The sequence below is a fragment of the Arachis duranensis genome, chromosome 4, assembly GCF_000817695.3.
Source record: "Arachis duranensis cultivar V14167 chromosome 4, aradu.V14167.gnm2.J7QH, whole genome shotgun sequence".
Taxonomy (NCBI): Eukaryota; Viridiplantae; Streptophyta; class Magnoliopsida; order Fabales; family Fabaceae; genus Arachis; species Arachis duranensis.
Window position 1 is genome coordinate 60202876 of NC_029775.3, and position 21195 is coordinate 60224070.

Genomic DNA, 21195 nt, shown 5'->3' on the forward strand with positions numbered 1-21195 from the left:
TCAAATTGTGCCAAAGGCACGCCTCCAGCCACGCTCTCGCATGACTCTCTGTTCAATATATTTTCTCCCTAATGCACATACGACGTGGACGCGTCGCATGCGTAAATATTTTTTTTATTTTATGATTAAGCAGTATGCAGAGTGCAATGCTTAATATAAATGCTATGCATGATTCCAGGTTCAATAAAAATTCAAAAGCAAACAAAACATACTAGAATTAAAACTGAAAAGGGATGATCATACCATGGTGGGTTGTCTCCCACCTAGCACTTTTAGTTAATGTCCTTAAGTTGGATATTTCGCGAGCTCCTTGTCAAGGTGCCTTATGCTTGTACTGATCCAGGAATCTCCACCAGTGTTTGGAATGCCAGCATCCTCCAGGGTCCCAAACAAGGTACGTAAAGCCCTTAGGTGAGTTTAAGAAGACTTCAAGGCTCCCGGAGTGTTGAATGTCGGAATAGATTCCAGGATCCCCAATGCTACTTTTACACCCATCTTTGTCTTGATCTGCATTTTTCCAGCCGGGTTGTGAGTAGTCTGAATTCTCACTGCAGTGACCAAACAGCTTCCGAGATCCTTTCAATTGAGCTTGACACCAATCCTTGCACCTCAAATTAAAGTGCGAAACCTCATTGAATCTTGCATACCATCTCTGAGTGCGAGTCATTTCCCTTTTACTCTTTAAGCCGCAGAGAACTCTAAGCTGGCCATCTGTTTCAAGTAAACCGTATTCAAGTGGAAAAATAAAGATAAGAGTCAAGAATTTTACCCACTTGAAGTCTGTGTTGGTTGGTAGTGGCTTTGGGATCAGTGTTTTTAGTGGTTCTGCAAGCTCTACTCCCTTGTGGTCTTCAGTAAATTCCTCCACCTCTTTGCAAATTTCTTCAACTTCACCCATGTCTTGATCAAAGTCATTGATATCATCACTTAAGTCATAAACAGGAGGTTGAGAAAAGTCGACCTCTGCATCATCTTCGTGTTCACTTGGGGAGGATTCTTTTGTCTCAAAGAATTCACTTGCGGATGCAAGTTCATTGCTAAGAGAACTCGACTTGTGATTATCATCATCAAGGAAACTTGCGTCTTGGGTTATTTTGTCCAGTTCTTCATAAGATATATGCATTGGAGGCTGCATAACATCCTCTTTAGCATCAATTGTAACATTCTTGACGGAGTTTTCCATGACTCTGGATTCAGGTGGCGGTTCGGCATCTCCTAAATCTTCAACCAACTCTTCTTCTTCTACAATGACAGCTTCCTCTACTTGTTCCAGTATGAAATTATGCTCTTTGCTGTCTACTGGAGTCTCTAGTGTCTTCTTCGTGCTGCGTTCTTCATTAGATTCTCCACATGAAGCCATGAGAGTCTATTGAGTGCCTGAACGTCTGGAAGATAATTGATTTATTGCTTGCTCCAGTTGATGAAGGGTTGCCTTAAATTGTTTTACTGATTCTTCAAGGCGAACCTGTGATTCTTGGCTTGATGGATATGGACATGATGCGTAGGGAAGTGGTGGTTCTTGGGAGTAATTGGATTGGCGTTGGGGTGGATAAGGATCATGTGATAGTGAATGGTAAAAAGAAGCTTGTGAGTATGGTGGTTCAAAGGTATGTTGTGAGGATGGTCTCTGAGCATACGGTGGGGCTTGTTGGTAGCAACTAGGCGGTCCACCATATCTATTATCTTGGTATGCATTGTAGGATGGTCTTTGTCTGTGATATCTAGGAAGGTGTTGTTGCCTAAAGGGGTGATCAGATCCTTATGGCTCCCTCCATCTTTGATTGCTTAGACCTTGATGCATAGTCCTGTTATATCTTCCATTCCTTGCAACAAAATTAGAACCAAACTCAAAGCGAGAGGGGTGAGAATTCATAATAGATATCAGAAATAAGAGGGAAGAGAGAGAACAAATAAAGAAGTAAAAAAAAATTTTTTTTGAAAAATATTTACAAGAACCAATAATAAGGCACACGTTTGCAATTCCCCGGCAACGGCGCCATTTTGACGTTAGAATTTTTGCTAGTAAAGAATTTTATAAAAATAGTCACGTTGTAGATATAGATTTTAAACCAACAGAAATCCCTTCGTGCAAACGTTTTTGTTGTCACAAGTAACAAACCCCTTTAAAATTGATAACCGAGTATTTAAACCTCGGGTTATCTTCTCATGGAATTGCAGGGAGGTATGTTCTTATTATTGGTTATGGAGATTGTAAATTGGGGTTTGAGAATGAGGAATGAATATGGCAAATAATTTAAATGGCAATTAAAATAAATAAATACTGTAAAGAAAACCCTTTGGCAAGGTATGAGAAATTGGAAGTCCAGACTTAGTTATTCTTATCAATAATAATGAAAGTTGAATCTTAATTCCACTTAGTTAACCTTTGCTAAAGCAAAGGAAAGTCAATGGACTAATTAGTTTTGACCTTCGAATCCTATTTATTTCCTAAGAAAAGGTTGGGATTATTGAAGTTCAGTTCAATTAGCAAAGATAACAGTTATCAATTATGTTGAGCTAAGATAACTCCTAAGTTACTGATTTCTTAACCAAGACCAAAAGGAAAGGGATTAAATCTAGTGGAATAAGAATGTCTTCAGATTGGGAATAATCAATAACATAAATAAAAAAAAGCAATATTAACTGAAATACCTCAAATAACATTAATTCGAAAGAGTAATCTGTAACATAGAATAATTTATAAACTAAATTGAGAAAGCAAGTAATGAAAAAGGAATATTGAACGTGATAAAAAAGATAATCCTCAAAGCAAATAAAATCCTAAATCTAAATCCTAATCCTAAAGAGAGAGGAGAGAACCTCTCTCCAACTAAACCTAAATCATGGAAAGTGACTAAAAATTCCAGACTCCTTGTAATTGGGTTTATTGTTGGATTGCCCTCTAGTCACTAACACCAATCCCTTTTTATTAAGTGGGTTGCAACTTGTGAACGGACGTAACATTCCAACTTGTTTGACTTTCCCTTACCTAGTAAAAGATAACTAAACAGGATAACCTTTAATTATCAATTAATCTAGAGAGTAATCCAACAATAATGGGGCTTCCAACTAATCAATTCCCAGTCAAGGCTTTTATTTACATTATTCAAATTCTCCAATTTAATTCCCTGTTTACTCAACTCAAACCTTTTTGAAAATATTTGATTAATAAAATAGCACACTTTTCTGCAACTCGTTGGGAGACGACCTAGGATTCATACTCCCAGTATTTTAATTTTAAATTTCTGTGACACCTTTCTAAATTGATAAGTGGATTTCTGGTGAGTTAAGAACTATACTTGCAACGTATATATTTTAATAATTTTTAATTCACCAATTTCTGCCCGCATCAATTTTTTGTGCCGTTTCCGGGATAATACAATTTTAGCCAAAATCCTGCCCAAATTTTTGTAAAATGTTTCCATTCGTGTCTTGGTTTTGGTATTTTCAACTGTGCTTTCCTTAGATTTCCCAAACCAATTCATGAATGCTAGGGAACGCATTCTTATTCTCTTTGATCTCCTGGTTCTTAAATTGCATTTTTGATGTTTGATTCCAATTTTTGCTATTTCTATATCTATCTGAATCATCATCAACCTATTTTCCTTGTTTGGTTATGAGTTACCTGTAGCTTCTAATTATGAATGCTTGTTACTTTGGAACTTATCCTTATGCCACTTACCTTAACCCATTTTTCACTAACTCACTAATTTTACCCTCCTAAACTATTTTTCAATTCTAACCAAACTGACCTTTTAAAACATCTCTTCTGGTTTTTCACTTTCTTTTAACCTTCTAACCATAGCATACTGATACTTTTTCCTAATTAACATGCCTTCTATTACATTTTGGATTGTCAATTCTTCCTTTCGAACTTTTAACTCCTATACAATACTTACTGCACATTTACTTAACTCATTTTCCTCATTATAATTCTCCTTTGCCACTTTGTGTTTCTTTTTATTATATCCTGGTTTTCTATTTTTCAGGATGTCAGATTCCCAGAGAAAGGGAAAAAGAAAGGCTACCACTGGCAAACGTAAAAGAGGAGATTCATCTATGTCTATCATAGATCTTATGCATGATGCTTCCTGGCGGGAGAAACACTTTACCACGCAGCAGAAGGCTGACCAGCTACTCCCTGCTACTGATCCCATAAAGTTTGCAAACCGATACTGCGAGTTGAAATATCCGGCGTTTGCAACCTCCAGGAACCTGTACTTAGAGCGGACTCTGAAAATCCCAAAAGAACTCCAGGAATACACCTCTGATCAAATCAAACAATGAGGCTGGTTCTTCCTGGAGAGAAACCTGACAGAGGTCAATGCATCTTGGGTAAGGGAATTTTACTGCAACTACTTCAAAACCTCCCTAGATGCAGTGATCCTAAGAGGGAAGCAGATTCTGGTCACTGAAGAGGCCATTGGGGATATTTTGCAGCTTCTGCATAAATCCGATCAGCCTGATGGGTACAAAAAGGCTGAGGAGGACATGTGTTTCATGAAGTTTGATTGGGATGCTGTCAAGGCAAGGATAGCCATTAACCCGACTGTTCCATGGGAATTGGGTCAGGACACCACCATGCCAAAGGGAATCAAGCGGATTTACTTAAATGATGAGGCTCGGCTATGGCATCAGATCTTGAGCAACTATGTTATGCCGAGTACCTATGAGACAAAGATACCAGCCCCTAAGATCACCCTCCTTTGGTGTGTGATGGAGGGTAAGGACCTGTACCTACCACGCTTTATCCGGTCCTACATGGCTAGGGTCTACATCCGAGGCACTCTCCCCTTTCCATATCTGATTACCCAGCTCGGACATCGAGCTGACCTACCGTGGGAGGATGCTGATGAGAGGCCACCTGCTGCAGACTGCAGGAAGATTATCCCTCACAGCAGGAACTTTCTAGCTTTGGGCTACAGACCTCCATTCCTCTCATCTTCCGGTGATACAGCCACACCATCTGCTGGTTCTTCTACCTCCACAGCTACCCCAGCCACCCCTGCCACCACTACTACACCTCCACCTGCCTCAGAGCCAGTTTATCACCTAGTGCACCGCTTGTTTCAGCAGCTAGACAGGATGGAGCGCCGCAACCGGCACCGCTATGAGCGATCTGAGCGTCGCAGCAAGTGACGCTATGAGCACCTGAAGATGATGATTCGACATGGCAGTGACATCCCCTCTGAGCCTGACACACCATCAGAGCCATCTGAGGAGGAGGCGGATGAGCATGAGGAGGAGACCCATCCACAGAGAGAGACTGCGCAGGCAGGCACAGAGCAGGCTGCACCACAACAGGAGGTCCCACATCAGATCCAGGTTGCAGATCCCGAGATCCCTATCCAGTCAGCACCTCCTCTGCAGTAGCCAGATCCTCAGACCACCACCACAGAGACCCCAGCTACCCATCCTTCTGGAGATGACACTCCTTCACACCCAACTTGAGTGAGCATCGAGGACGATGCTCTTATTTAAGTGTGGGGAGGTTGCCATCTCTGGCATATCTTTATTTTGGTGAACCACTACAAACTCTCTCTTATTTTGTTCATTTTCTTTATTTTTGCATATTTTTCTCTTTTTGCTTCTTATTGTACTTTTTGCATTTTGCACTTTGAGCTATATGTATACTATTTTGGATATTTTAGCTTGATTTGCACATTAGTTTACTAGTTATATTTTAAGTGGATTAATTAGTATAGTTTATCCTTTTTAGTATATGATAGTTGACTTGATTGAAAATAAAAAAAGGAGTAAGCTAGAGACCTCAATAGAAACAATCAACACACCTTGTATATATAGCATTACATGTTAGTTAGTTAACAACATTTCATCAAGGAGAAACACTAAAACCTTAAAGGCCACCCAAAACAATTTTTTTATGTGAATAATGAGAATTTTTAACTAAACCTGCATGACATATATGAATGATATATGATGTTTGAGTTAGAGAACACACAGCCTGTGAGTTTTGAGCTTAACTGTATGGTTACATTCAAACCATAAATTTCATTCTTGTGTGTTTGCCCTTCTTTTTATTTTTCTGATGTTCTTTACTTTGCTTTAATCTATATGTCCAGTATAGAATATAGATACATACCAAGATAGTATTGAGGCCATTTTTGATTAAAACTCACCTATCCCAAATAAAGCCTACCTTTTATGCCATCCTTGTTAGCCCCCTTGAGTTTTTAAATCCCCCTTGCTTTATAACCACATTACTAACCTTAAGTAGAAAAACAAATTAAAAATTCCAAGTTGAATCCTTGGTTAGCTTAAGATAGAAATTGTGTAATTGTTTAAGTGTGGAAAAACTTTATGGGAACATGGATGATAGAAACAAAGGTAGAAAAGTTGAAAAGAATAAAGATGTTTTGGGAAGCATGCTCATGTGAAATTAAAATAATTAATTACCATGTGCATTTAAAAAAATGCAAATCAAAGCAAGTGCACATGGAGCAAAAATTAAAACTAATGCATGAGCATATAACATAAAAAGTGGGAAATATGGAAAAATAGGTAAAGAAACTTTGCTTTATAAAATATGTATGTTAGGTGAGATATTAGACTAATCAAGGATTCACTTAATTAGCTCACTTGGCCTTATACATATACCCTTACCTTTACCTTGGCCCCATTACAACCTTAAAAAGACCTCATGATCTTTGTATGTCTATATTTTAATGATTGTTGATTGGTTAGATGAAGAACAAAGTTATAGAAAGTAAGGATAAAAAGAAGAAGAGAGTGATTAACCCAATAAACACTGAGTGATTAGAGAGTAAACACAAAGTCCAGTGAGGGTTCAATAACTCATCAACATATATCTATCCTTAATTTGTTAATTGTCTTGCAAGTTTACGAAATATTTTTCTTCCCATCTCAAGTGTAAAAGTGCTTTAACATTATCTAAGGTTGGCTATGTATATATGATTCCTTGAGAATGTGAATTAATTTAAATACATGTAAGCTTTATATATGAGTGAATAAAATTAGGATTGCATGACTCATTTAGGTAGTTGCATTTAGATTAGATTGCATTGCATGGCATTCCACTACTTCAACCTTACTTTTTACCTTGGATATAGCATGAGGACATGCTATTGTTTAAGTGTGGGGAAGTTGATAAACCCATATTTTGTGATATATTTTGTGCTTAGTTTGAGTGATTTATTCAATCCTTCACCCACTTATTCATATTAATTTCATGGTTTTACTTTCCCTTCCTTATTATGTGATGTATGTGAAAAACATGTTTCCTATGCTTTAAAATTAATTATTTTAATTACCTTTATTTCCATTCGATGCCATGATTAGCATGTTGAGTAGTTTCAGATCTTCTAAGGCAGGAATGACTTAAAGGATGGAAAAGGAAACATATAAAAATGGAAGGAAAGCGTAAAACGGAGTTTTGGAGAAACTGGCATCCACGCGATCGCATGGACGATGCGACCGCGTGCCAAGAGTGAAGAAGCAGCGACGCGGCCGCATGACTGACGCGACCGCACACCTAAAGAAGAACACCTATGACGCGGCCGCATATCTGACGTGACCGCGCGATAAGGAAAACTCCAATTGACGCGACTGCGTGACCCACGCGGACGTGTGATAGAGGCCACGCACCAGAAATTGCAAAAAAGGCTCATAGGAAATTCTGAAGCCCTTTTTGGCCCAAATCCAAGTGCAGAAGGCATAGACCAGAGGTTATGAAGTGTGGAAATGCATCCATTCAAGGAGTCTCAAATTTTTAGTCACTTTCCATGATTTAGGTTTAGTTGGAGAGAGGTTCTCTGCTCTCTCTTTAGGATTAGGATTTAGATTTAGGATTTTATTTGCTTTGAGGATTATCTTTTTTATCAGGTTCAATATTCCTTTTTCATTACTTGCTTTCTCAATTTAGTTTATGAATTCTTCTATGTTATAGATTACTCTTTTGAATTAATGTTATTTGAGGTATTTCAGTTAATATTGCTTTCTTTTATTTATGTTATTGATTATTCCCAATCTGAAGACATTCTTATTACAGTAGATTTAATCCCTTTCCTTTTGGTCTTGGTTAAGAAATCAGTAACTCAGGAGTTATCTTAGCTCAACATAATTGATAACTGTTATCTTTGCTAATTGAATTGAACTTCAATAATCCCAACCTTTTCTTAGGAAATAAATAGGATTCGAAGGTCAAACTAATTAGTCCCTTGACTTTCCTTTGCTTTAGCAAACGTTAACTAAGTGGAATTAAGATTCAACTTTCATTATTATTGATAAGAATAACTAAGTTTGGACTTCCGATTTCTCATACCTTGCCAAAGGGTTTGCTTTACAGTATTTATTTATTTTAATTGCCATTTAAATTATTTGCCATATTCATTCCTCATTCTCAAACCCCAATTTACAATCTCCATAACCAATAATAAGAACATACCTCCCTGCAATTCCTTGAGAAGATGACCCGAGGTTTAAATACTCGGTTATCAATTTTAAAAGGGTTTGTTACTTGTGACAACCAAAACGTTTGCACGAAGGGATTTCTGTTGGTTTAGAATCTACATCTACAACGCGACTATTTTTATAAAATTTTTTACTAGCAAAAATCCTAACATCAAGCATCATCAGCAGTCATGGCAAACACTCGGCCTTGTTGCTGGGTTCGCACTGGATTCCAAACAAACTTTCTTGGGTAGATCCCAGCTATGTGTCCAGATTCCTCACAAGTAAAACAAGCGTTCATTCCTTACAGTATCCAAATCTAACATAGCCATGGCCATGGAGATCATAACAGCTATGAGGATAGCTATGCCTCGCAACGATTCGTCGTCAGAGCTTGATTAAACTATGCCTATTCGCAGTCATTAAGGTCCTATCCGCACCAAACAATCAACATTAAGGTGATCAGTCTTAATATTTCAAGTAAGGCACGAACATTTCCAAAATGAGCACTCATAGACATTCATGCAAAATGTATGTTGAAGATACCCTAACAGCATGAGACACACAAGAAGAGTATGCAATGAAGCATAGTCAGTCCACTCTCCAGGCTCTATTGGGAACGAACTGCTCTGATACCAAATTGTAACGACCCAATTTTCAATATGCCTAGGACATACCAGAAACTGAGCGCTACCAATTTGTCACCCTAATTATTATCTATTCTTTATTATATGAGCCTGATTCGTTGTTAAAAGTGTAATTAGTTTGCGAGGTACTTTTTTTTTAAAAGAACGTTTGGATTAATAAATAGAATCATTCATAAGCAATTCACAAATAATAATAGAATAAACATTTATAAACAACCATACATAAATACATCTCAAGCAGTTGATAACATTCCATGAACCAGCCTTTATTAGAGTAAAGATCTTTAGTTAGAACACCCCTAGATATAGCTAAATAATATCTATATACATATATATACATACAACATCCCAGGCCCTGACCTGTTCAAGAAATCCCTAAGCTGGCACCCAGGCTAGCCTAGACTCTACACTCACATAGGCCCTCTAAACTACTAAAGTGAGGGAAAGTACGTTCTAAGTCTTCAAAACTCAAGTCGGGTGGAACGTCATCAAAGGTGGAAGGTCGTCTATCACTCCTATGCACGATCAGTCATTGCCATATGACGTCACTCTAGTACCTCATCAAGTAGCCGTAAAACAAGAGTCTCGTACACAAGATTTAGGTTAAAATTTGCGTACAAACGGGATGCAGATGTTAGCTGGTCTCATCGTATATACATATGAATAGAAAACGGGATTCTCCCTAGACTCAGAAGACTACCTAGAGCAGAATCCTCTTTACAGACGGTCATCAACGAGCTACGAAAGGGTACTCATGCTTCCATCTGGAGGGAGAATGGAGAGAGAATGACTAAGAACTGGGGAGGTTTTAGTAGGGTCGGGGTTATTAGTTAAGTTCATTAATTTTGTGTTGTTTGGTAGACAAATAAAAGAATATAGAGAAGTAGTAAACAGAAGACAGATAAATAGAGAAAATAAAGAAAACAAAAAATAGTTCACAAACAGAAGAATACAAGAAAGTAAAACACAAACACAAACACGGAGAATAGAATACAAACAAAGAAAGCGTACATTCATGCAACAATCATAATAGAGAAAATGCACAACCAAGTATGATGCATGTCTAGCCCTAGTGCAGGTAATGAGCTCATATGTCGGTTTCTACCCGCTCCCGACGTAAACCGAAGCAGCTGAAATGGGTATGGCTTTCCAGTTGGCTATACCCCTGTGTATAGGAAATAACCCCTCTGCTACAACAGGGTCCACTACACGCAAGAAATAACACATTTGCCACTATAGGGATGTATGTCGACACACCTTCTGTATACAGGAAATAACCCCTCTTCAACTACAGAAATGGAACAGGTGGTCACGGTACTTCTGTAGCAGGAAATAACCCCTCTGCCTTACAGAATTAAAGTATGGATCTGTACCGCAGGAAAGCGTTCTCAGTGGTCGCACCACCATCTATCTGACTGCCTCAATGCAGCAGATGAACAAACAAATAACTCTGGAGTTGCCTTAATGCAACAAATAAACAAACAAGCACCTCTTGGGTTGCTTTAAGCAATAAATGACCCTTCAACAGGTCGTCTGCTTTTTTCATACTACTCTTTTCTCTTTTTCTCTTTACTCTGCTTTGATTACTCTCTTCTCTGTATCTCTTTACTTTTCTCTGATTTCTCTGTTTAACGTATGTATTTAAAGCTTATGTAAATTTCGGTATGAATAGTTAGCCTGTCCCAAGTATAAGTTCATTAAGTCTATACTGAAACAGTTTAACTTTTTACATAATACCTAACCCTAGTCGCAACTCAAGGACTAACTATGTTGCCCTAGTTCGTTCACTAATTTTTGTCTGTTTTTCTGTCATTAAGACTTTACAAACTTCTCTTTGGTTTTTATCTTTTCTTTAACTTCTTATCTTTCCTTTATCTTTGCCTCACTATCATGTTATTACCACTCCCTAGGTGTTTTATGAAGGTAATTATGAGATTCTGCGCTTAAAGTTGTCTTTCTAAAGCTTTTATAGAAAACTACCTTTTTCGCATTATTTTATTATTTTTATTAAAATATTATTTTTAATTAAATATTATTATTTAATATTTTATTATTATTTATTATTTTATTAATATATTTTCGAAAATTACCTTACCTTTTACTTTTAACCTTTAAAAATCACTTTTTACCACCCGTAACTTTTAATATTTCTACTTTAACCACCCTAACTTTCAGAAATTACTAAATAACCCCCTAAACACCAAAATTTTTACTTCCTTGCCCTTTCTAAGATCTAAAAGGTGTTCTTCAATGTTCTTCACCACACTCAAAGTGTTCTTCGTGTTCTTCGTATATTCTTCAGATTCTTTCTCTGTTTTTACCCGTTTTTCAGTCTTTTCAGCAACCGATTTTTACCAAAATTCAAAATAAATTACCAGCCACTAAAACCCCATCTTTCCTACATGTTTTAAACATAAATTGAACCTCAATTTAAGCTCTAGGATTCGTTTTTCCAGAAGCCACAAGAACACACATTCATAGCTTGAATTTCATCAAATTTCATCAAATTTTCACCAAAATTTCAACAAGAATTACTCATACAAACAATCAATTTCAAGCACAGCGAAACCATATCATAATCACACAACTCAAACACAATCAATCAAGATTAAATTCGTCAAACCCTACCTTGATTTTCTGCTCCAAATTCGGTTACTCTTTGAAGTATTCTTAAAGCACTTTTTCCTCCTAAATCACATCAAGAACAACTTTAAATCCACAAACCCTCAACTGACCAAATCTCTCTCAGCACGTTAGGAAGGGATATCTCACCTTAGACTTGCTGGAAATAAACATTTCTCTGCCCTCAAGTCAAGTTAATCATGATTCCTAAGGAAGAACATCAAGAAAACACATGTTTAAGCATGTTTCCTTGAAAACCGAATTGAAAGGGGAAAGGAACATCCATCTCACCTTATTTCCAGCCTTGATAAGTTACATGGTTATGTAGAGGAAGATGAGAGGATCATTTTGGTGAAATCGAAATTTTGGTTTGAGTTTTAGTTCAGAAGAAATCAAGTTTTGAAGATTAAGTGTTCATGAAAGTTTCTCTCTTTTCTCTCTTGTTATTTTCGGCCAAAGGGAGTAAATGACCAGCCTTGGAGTGTCTTGGGGGTGTAGGGTGAGTTGTGATTGGTTGGCGTGGAGGTGGATTAAAATAATATTAAAATATCTCAGGTGTATGACTACTAAAACTAGATGTATCGGAACACTTGTAAAAACATCTCTAAAAATTATTTTCTGAGCTACTAGCATAAATGACACTAGTAACATATTTATTGTGAGAATAAAACATGTATAATGGGGCCTTAGCATTGCTAAAGTCATCAGAGAGTGCTGATGCTAAGCTGCGCCAGTAAACTGTGAACCCGGTTAAACCGATTTTCTGTTTTTAACTAAAACAGACCATGTAACCTTATAATATCATTTATGAAGCTTCTAATACTAATATAATGATAATATTATCCTATTATCTCTCTTCTCTTATGAATTGGGTCCGATTTGTCAAACTGAGACTATTTCTGAAAAATCAAATCAAAACTCCTAACTGATACGGTTCAAAAACTAGGTTCTACGTGGCTATGTTATTGTGCTTGCCTCAAAAGAGTCCTAGCTTAAACATGAAATAATGACAATGAGCATTGAAATGCTTGATGATATAGCAGAGGTTCTCCCCTTACTGATCTTCCGGAGAAATCCGTACTTTCAAAAGAAAATCACACGTACTTGAAAAATTGGGGTTGTTACACGGTGACAGCGCACCTAGACCATTTTCACTGAGAGGACGGATGATAGCCATTGAGAACGGTAATTCACGAACACACAACTTGCCATAGGACGAACCTTGCGTGCGTGAAGAAGAAGACCTGGGGAAAGCAGAGATTCAGAAGATAAAGCATCTCCAAAACTCCAACATATTCTCCATTACTGCATAACAAGTATTATTTAATCCATGCTCTCTTTTTCATTTGCAAGTCAACTGATAACTATAATTGATATCCTGACTAAGAATTACAAGATAACCATAGCTTGCTTCAAGCCAACAATCTCTGTGGGATCGACCCTTACTCACGTAAGTTATTACTTGGACGACCCAGTGCACTTGTTGGTTAGTGGTACGAATTATGAAAAGTGTGATTTACATTTCCAGCATGCATCTCCTTGCATCATTGGCAAGTTGAATGCCAACCTTACATTTTCCAGACTAAAATCTAAGTATTTTCCCTGAACCATTGTGAGCCAATTCTTTGGGTTCGGGTTCATACTCTGATCATGGTTCTTAGTGATCCATGCATTAGCATAGAACTCTTGAACTATTAAGATTCCGACTTGTTGAATGGGATTGGTGAGAGCTTCCCATCCTCTTCTCCTAATCTCATGTCGGATCTCCGGATATTCACTCCTTTTGAGCTTGAAGGGGACCTCGGAGATCACCTTCTTCTTGGCCACAACTTCATAGAAGTGGTCTTGATGGACCTTTGAGATGAACCTCTCCATCTCCCATGACTCGGACGTGGAAGCAATTGCCTTCCCTTTCCTCTTTCTTGAGGTTTCTCCGGCCTTATGTGCCATTAATGGTTATGAAAAATTAAAAAGCAAGGCTTTTTCCACACCAAACTTAAAAGGTTTGCTCGTCCTCGAGCAAAAGAAGAAAGAAGAGAGGAGAAGAAGAAGAAAAGTGAGAGATGGAGGCTTGAGAGGGTTCGGCCAAAGGGGGTTTTGAGTGTATGTGATGTGTGAAAAAGACGGAGTAAGGAGGGGGTATTTATAAGGCAAGAGAGGAAGTTAGTTTCATTTGAGAAGGGTTGGGTTTGGTAGGAGAATGGTTTGAATTTGAGTGGGTGGGGGTAGGTGGGTTGTATGATGGATTTATGGAAATTAGGGAATGGATGTGAGTGGTGAAGGGAATATGGGGAAGAGGGTAGGATTTGATAGGTTAATGATGGTTTGGGAAGAGTGTTATGGAGAAGTGTGAAGAGGAGAGAGAGTGAGGTGGGGTAGGTGGGGATCCTGGCATTTAAATGCCCTCTGAGTGCTGATCCTGGCATTTAAACACCGGGCTGATGCCCTTTTCTGGCGTTTAAACGCCAGTTTGCTGCCCTTGTCTGGTGATTAAACGCCAGTCTACTGCCCTTAAACGCCCAGAAATGTGCTAGACTGGGCGTTTAAACGCCCAATTTTATACCTTTACTGGCGTTTAAATGCCAGTTTTCCTGCCTATTCTGGCATTTAAATGCTAGACTGTTGCCTATTTCTGGTGTTTAAACGCCCAGAATGGTGCCAGGCTGGGCGTTAAACGCCCATTTTGGTAACGCCAGTAAGCTCTTCCTCTAGGGTGTGCTATTTTTGATGCTGTTTCTTATTTTGCTTTAATTTTTGTAGTTGTTTTTGTGACTCCACATGATCATCATCCTAAAGAAAACATAAAATAACAATGGCAAATAAAATGAAAGAGTAAATAATATAGATAAATAAAATTGGGTTGCCTCCCAATAAGCGCTTCTTTAATGTCAATAGCTTGACAGTGAGCTCTTTTAGAGCTTCACAGATGCTCAGAGAATGATTGTGGCATCCCAATACCAAACTTAGAGTTTGAATGTAGGGGCTTTGCTTGACTTTGCATGGAGAGGATTGGATGAAACTTTTCATGCTTCTTCTCCATGTTTACAGAGGAAGATCCTTGAGCCTTAAACACAAGGTAGTCCTCATTCACATGAAGGACTAACTCTCCTCTGTCTACATCAATCACAGCTTTTCCTGTGGCTAGGAAGGGTCTTCCAAGGATGATGGATTCATCCTCATCCTTTCCAGTGTCTAGGATTATGAAGTCAATAGGGATGTAAAGGCCTTCAACCTTTACCAAGACATCCTCTACAAGCCCATAAGCCTGTTTCTTTGATTTGTCTGCATCTCTAGTGAGCTTCTCCATTACAGAGAGTGGCAAGAGGTTTACACTTGACCCCAGGTCGCACAGAGCCTTCTCAAAGGTCATGGTGCCAATGGTGCAAGGTATTAAGAACCTTCCGGGATCCGGTTTCTTTTGAGGTATCTTCAGTTGAGCCAAGGTGTTTAGTTCATTAATGAGCAATGGAGGTTTATCCTCCCAAGTCTCATTACCATATAATTTGGCATTCAGCTTCATGATTCCTCCTAGATCATGAGTAATTTTCTCTTCACTAGTAACTTCATCTTCTTCAGAAGAAGAATATTCTTCAGAGCTCATGAATGGTAATGGAAAGTTCAGTGGAATCTCTATGGTCTCTAGATGAGCCTTAGATTCCTTTGGTTCCTCATGAGGGAACTACCTATTGGTCAGTGGACATCCCATGAGGTCTTCCTCACTGGGAATCACTGCCTTTACCTCCTCTACAGGTTCGGCCATGTTGGACGTGTAGATGGCCTTGCACTCTTTTTTCAGATTCTCTTCTGTATTGCTTGGGAGAGTGCTAGGAGGAGTTTCAGTAACTCTTTTACACAGTTGACCCACTTGTGCCTCCAAATTTCTGATGGAGGACCGTGCCTCAGTCATAAAACTGAGAGTGGCCTTGGATAGATTAGAGACTATGTTTGCTAAGCCAGAGATGCTCTGCTCAGAATTCTCTATCTGTTGCTGAGAAGATGATGGAAAAGGTTTGCTATTGCCAAACCTATTTCTCCCACCATTATTGTTATTGAAGCCTTGTTGAGGCTTCTGTTGGTCCTTCGATGAGAAATTTGGGTGATTCTTCCATGAAGGATTATAGGTGTTTCCAAAGGCTTCTCCCATGTAATTCACCTCTTCCATTGCAGGATTCTCAGGGTCATAAGCTTTACCTTCAGAGGAGGCGTCTTTAGCTTGCACTCCAGTCAGACTCTGAGAAATCATACTGACTTGCTGAGTCAATATTTTGTTCTGAGCCAATATGGCATTCAGAGTATCAATCTCAAAAACTCCTTTCTTCTAAGTCATCCCATTATTCACAGGATTTCGTTCAGAAGTGTACATGAACTAGTTATTTGCAACCATTTGAATGACTTCCTGGGCTTCTGCAGGCATTTTCAGATAAAGAGATCCACCAGCAGAGTGGTCCAATGACATCTTGGATAACTCAAACAGACCATCATAGAATATACATATGATGCTCCATTCTGGAAACATGTCAGAAGGACACCTTTTAGTTAATTGCATGTATCATTCCAAAGCTTCATAGAGGGATTCACCTTCCTTTTGTCTGAAGGTTTGGACATCCACTCTGAGCTTACTCATCTTTTGAGGTGGAAAGAATTTGGTCAAGAAAGCATTGACCAGCTTGTCCCAAGAGTTCAGGCTTTCTTTAGGTTGTGAGTCCAACCATGTTCTAGCTCTGTCTCTTACAACAAAAGGGAAAAGCATAAGTTTGTAGACCTCGGGATCAACCCTATTGATCTTAACAGTATCACAGATCTGCAAGAATTCAGATAAGAACTGATGAGAATCTTCTGATGGAAGTCCAGGAAACTTGCAGTTCTGATGCATTAGAGAAACTAATTGAGGCTTAAGCTCAAAGTTGTTTGCTCCAATTGCAGGAATTGAGATGCTTTTTCCATAGAAGTTAGAAGTTGGTACAGCATAGTCACTGAGCATCTTCCTTGCATTGTTGTTATTATTTTCGGCTGCCATGTCTTCTTCTTTTTCGAAAATTTCTGTCAGGTCCTCTCCAGAGAGTTGTGCTTTAGCTGCTCTTAGCTTTCTCTTTAGAGTCCTTTCAGGTTCAGGATCAGCTTCAACAAGAATTCTTTTATCTTTGTTCCTACTTATATGAAAGAGATGAAAATAAAGAAAGTATGGAATTCTCTATGTCACAGTATAGAGATTCCTTGATGTGTCAGAGGAAAAGAAGAATAGAAGGATGAGGTAGAGAGAGGAATTCGAACTTATAGAGAGGGATGGGGTTTAAATTATTAAAGGAGGATAAGTGTTAGTGATTAAATAGAAAGAGATGGGAGAGAGAGAATATTCGAATGTTAGTTTAAAGGAAAAGAAAAAATATTTTTGTTTTTATTTTAATTATTAGTTAGAATTTGAAAATTATGAAAGAGATAAAATAAAATTAGAGTTTAAAATAATTAGTTAATTAAAAAGATTTTTGGAAAAGTGGTTAGTGGTTTTCAAAAATTAGAGAGAGAGAAAAGTAGTTAGGTGGTCTTGAAAAAGATAAGAAGGAGTGAGTTTTGAAACGATAAGAAGTTAGAAAAAGATTTTGAAATTAGAATTTAAAGAAGATATGATTTGAAAAAGATTTAATTGAAAAAGATATGTTTGAAAAGATATAATTGACAAAAGATTTGATTTTTAAAACTAAAATTGATGACTTGACTAACAAGAAACTAAAAGATATGATTCTAGAATTTAAAGATTGAACCTTTGTTAACAAGAAAGTAACAAACTTAAAATTTTTTTGAATCAAATCCTTAATTGTTAGCAAGATTTTCAAAAATATGAAATAAGAATAAGAAAAAGATTTTGAAAATCAACTTTTAAAATTTTCGAAAATATTGAAAAGAAAAATGAAAAAGATTTGAATTTTTTCGAAAAAGATTTGATTGATAAGAGAGGATATGAAAAAGATAGGATTTTGAAAAATTAGTTTTAAACCTTGAAAATTTGAAAAAGATTTGAATTGAAAACAAAATTACCTCCTTGGTGTTATCCTGGCGTTAAACACCCAGAATGGTATCCATTCTGGCGTTTAACGCCCACTTGGCTACCTCCTTGGGCGTTAAACGCCCAACCAGGTACCCTAGCTGGTGTTTAAATGCCAGAAATCCTTCTTTACTGGGCGTTTTGAACGCCCAGCTTTTTCTCTGTGATTCCTCTACGGTATGTTCTGAATATTCAATTCTCTGTATTATTGAATTGAAAAGACAGAATTTTGAATTTTTTTTTAAATTTTTAAAGATGAGAGAGAAAAACAACATAATGAAATTAAACATGAAAAACTAATATCAAAACAAGGAATGCATGCAAGAACACTTTGAATGTCAAGATGTACATCAAGAACACTATGAAGGTCATGATGAACATCAAGAATATATTTTTGAAAATTTTTAAGAAAAGAAAGACATGCAAGACACCAAACTTAGAAATTTTCATACTAGAGACACTAACAAATTGAGAATGCATATGAAAAACAACAAAAGACACAAAAATAAGAGAATTTAAAGATCAGACAAAGAAATTCATCAAGAACAACTTGAAGATTAATGAAGAACACAATGCATGAGTTTTTGAAAAGAATGCTAGAAAAATAAAAACATGTAATTGACACCAAACTTAAAATTTGACTCTAGACTCAAACAAGAAACACAAAAGTATTTTTGATTTTATGTTTTTATAAATTTTTTTTCGAAAATTATTTTGAAAAAGAAAATAAGAAATTCAAAAATTTTTTAATAAAAATTCTAGGAATCATGCAATGTTAGTCTAAAGCTTTAGTCTAAAAAGATTAGACATGGCTAGCCAAGCTTTAGCAGAGCATTACATACAACAGCCAAATTGATGGGAATCAAAAAGGCTCCTGTGATGATAAAAACATCATCTGAAACTCTAGAATTCATTCTTAAAAATTCTGAAGAAAAAAATAAAAAAGAAAAATACCTAATCTAAGCAAAAAGATGAACCGTTAGTTGTGCAAACTCGAACAATCTCTGGCAACGGCGTCAAAAACTTGGTACACGAAATCGTGATTCATACTTTTCACAACTCCGCATAGCTGAGCAGCAAGTGCACTGCGTCGTCCAAGTAATACCTTACGTGAGTAAGGGTCGATTCCACGGAGATTGTCGGCCGAAAGCAAGCTATGGTCATCTTGTAAATCTTAGTCAGGTGGATTCAAATGGTTATGAGGTTTTGATAATTAAAAAACGAAATAAAACATAAAATAGGATAGAGATCCTTATGCAATCCATTGGTGGGAATTTCAGATAAGCGTATGGAGATGCTTTGTTCCCTCTGAGCCTCTGCTTTCCTATTGTCTTCATCCAATCATGCGTACTCCCTTCCATGGCAAGCTGTATGTTGGTGGATCACCGTTGTCAATGGCTACCATCCGTCCTCTTAGTGAAAACATGTCCGCTACAGTTTCCCGCATGGCTAATCAACTGTCGGTTCTCGATCGTGTTGGAATAAGATCCATCGATCCTTTTGCACACTGTCACAGCGCCCAATAGTCACAAGTTTGAAGCGCGTCACAGTCATCCCATCCCAGATCCTACTCGGAATACCATAGACAAGGTTTAGAGTTTTCAAATCTCAAAAATGCTGCCAATTGATTCTAGCTTATACCACGAAGGCTCTGATCTCATGGAATAAAAGACTCTGTTGTCAGGAGAGGCAACCCTACATCGTGAACCAGGAGGCCAAGAGATACACACTCAAGCTCTCGCAGATAAAACGGAAGTGGTTGTCAGGCACGCGTTCATAAGGGAGGATGATGATGAGTGTCACGGATCATCACATCCATCAAGTTGAAGTACGAGTGAATATCTTAGAATAATAATAAGCGTGAATTGAATAGAAGAACAATAGTACTCAGCATTAATTCATGAGGAACAGCAAAGCTCCACACCTTAATGTACGAGGTGTAGAAACTCCACCGTTGAAAATACATAAGTAATAAAGGTCCAGGCATGGCCAAATGGCCAGCCCCTAAAACGTGATCAAGAGATCAAAAGAGATCCTAAGGTAGCCTCAAAAAATGATCTAAAGATATGAATACTAGTAAACTAGTAAACTAGGTTTACAGAAAATGAGTAACTAAGTGTAGATAGTGCAGAAATCTACTTCCGGAGCCCACTTGGTGTGTGTTTGGGCTGAGCATTGAATCTTTCACATACATAGGCTCTTCTTGGAGTTTAAACGCCAGTTTTGGTGCCAGTTTGGGCGTTGAACTCCAGCTTTGGTGCTAGTTCTGGCGTTTTACGCCAGAAAAAGGTCTCTGATGGGCATTTGGACGCCAGTTTGGGCCATCAAATCTCGAGAAAACTATGGACTATTATACATTTCTGGAAAACCCAAGATGTCTACTTTCCAAAGCAATTAAGAGCGCACCAATTGGGCTTCTGTAGCTCCAGAAAATTCACTTCGAGTACAGAGAGGTCACAATCCAACAACATCTTCAGTCCTTTCTCAGCCTCTGAATCAGATTTTTACTCAGTTCCCTCAATTTCAGCCAGAAAATACCTGAAATCACAGAAAAACACAAACTCATAATAAAGTCCAGAAATGTGATTTTTGCATAAAAACTAATAAAAATATACTAAAAATAACTAAAACATATTAAAAACTATGTAAAAACAATACCAAAAACCGTATAAATTATCCGCTCATCAAATAGCAAAAAGCAATAAAATTCTAAGAACTATGAATGTAAAAAAAACCTAGAAGAAGAAGTGGAAATCTCTCTCTAGATCCCAAACACTAAAACCAAAACTACGCAGAATGAGAATGACCCTTGAGTCTTTGCTGTTCCCTGGCTCTAATCTGTGTTTCTGGGCCGAAAACTGGGTCTAAAACTGGCCCGAAATTTCCCCCAGCGATTTTCTATAGCTGATGTACATCACGCATGTCACGCGTATGCGTCACTCATGCGTGCGCATCGTTTGGCGATTTTCCTTGTCACGCGCACGCCTCAGGTACGAGCACGCGTCGTTGAGCGAACTTCAATTCACGCGCACGCATGAGCTATGCGTGCGCATCACTCTTCACTGATTGTCTCCTTTATTTCTTGTGCTCCTTCCATTTTTGCAAGCTTCCTCTCCATTCTCCAAGCCATTCCTGCCCTGTAAAGCCTAAAAACACTTAACACATAGATCACGGCATCGAATGGTATAAAGATGGATAAAAATCTACAATTTAAAGGCTCTGGAAGCAATTTTTTAATCATAAAATTTAAATGCTAATTACGTGAGCAGGTGTAGGAGAAAGGTGATAAAAACCACTCAATTCAACACAAGATAAACCATAAAATAGTGGTTTATCAACCTCCCCACACTTACACATTAGCATGTCCTCATGCTAAGCTCTAAGAGATCAAAAAGAATGAATAAGGACAGTAGGATTCATGCAATGCAATGCAACCTATACATATGAATGCAACTA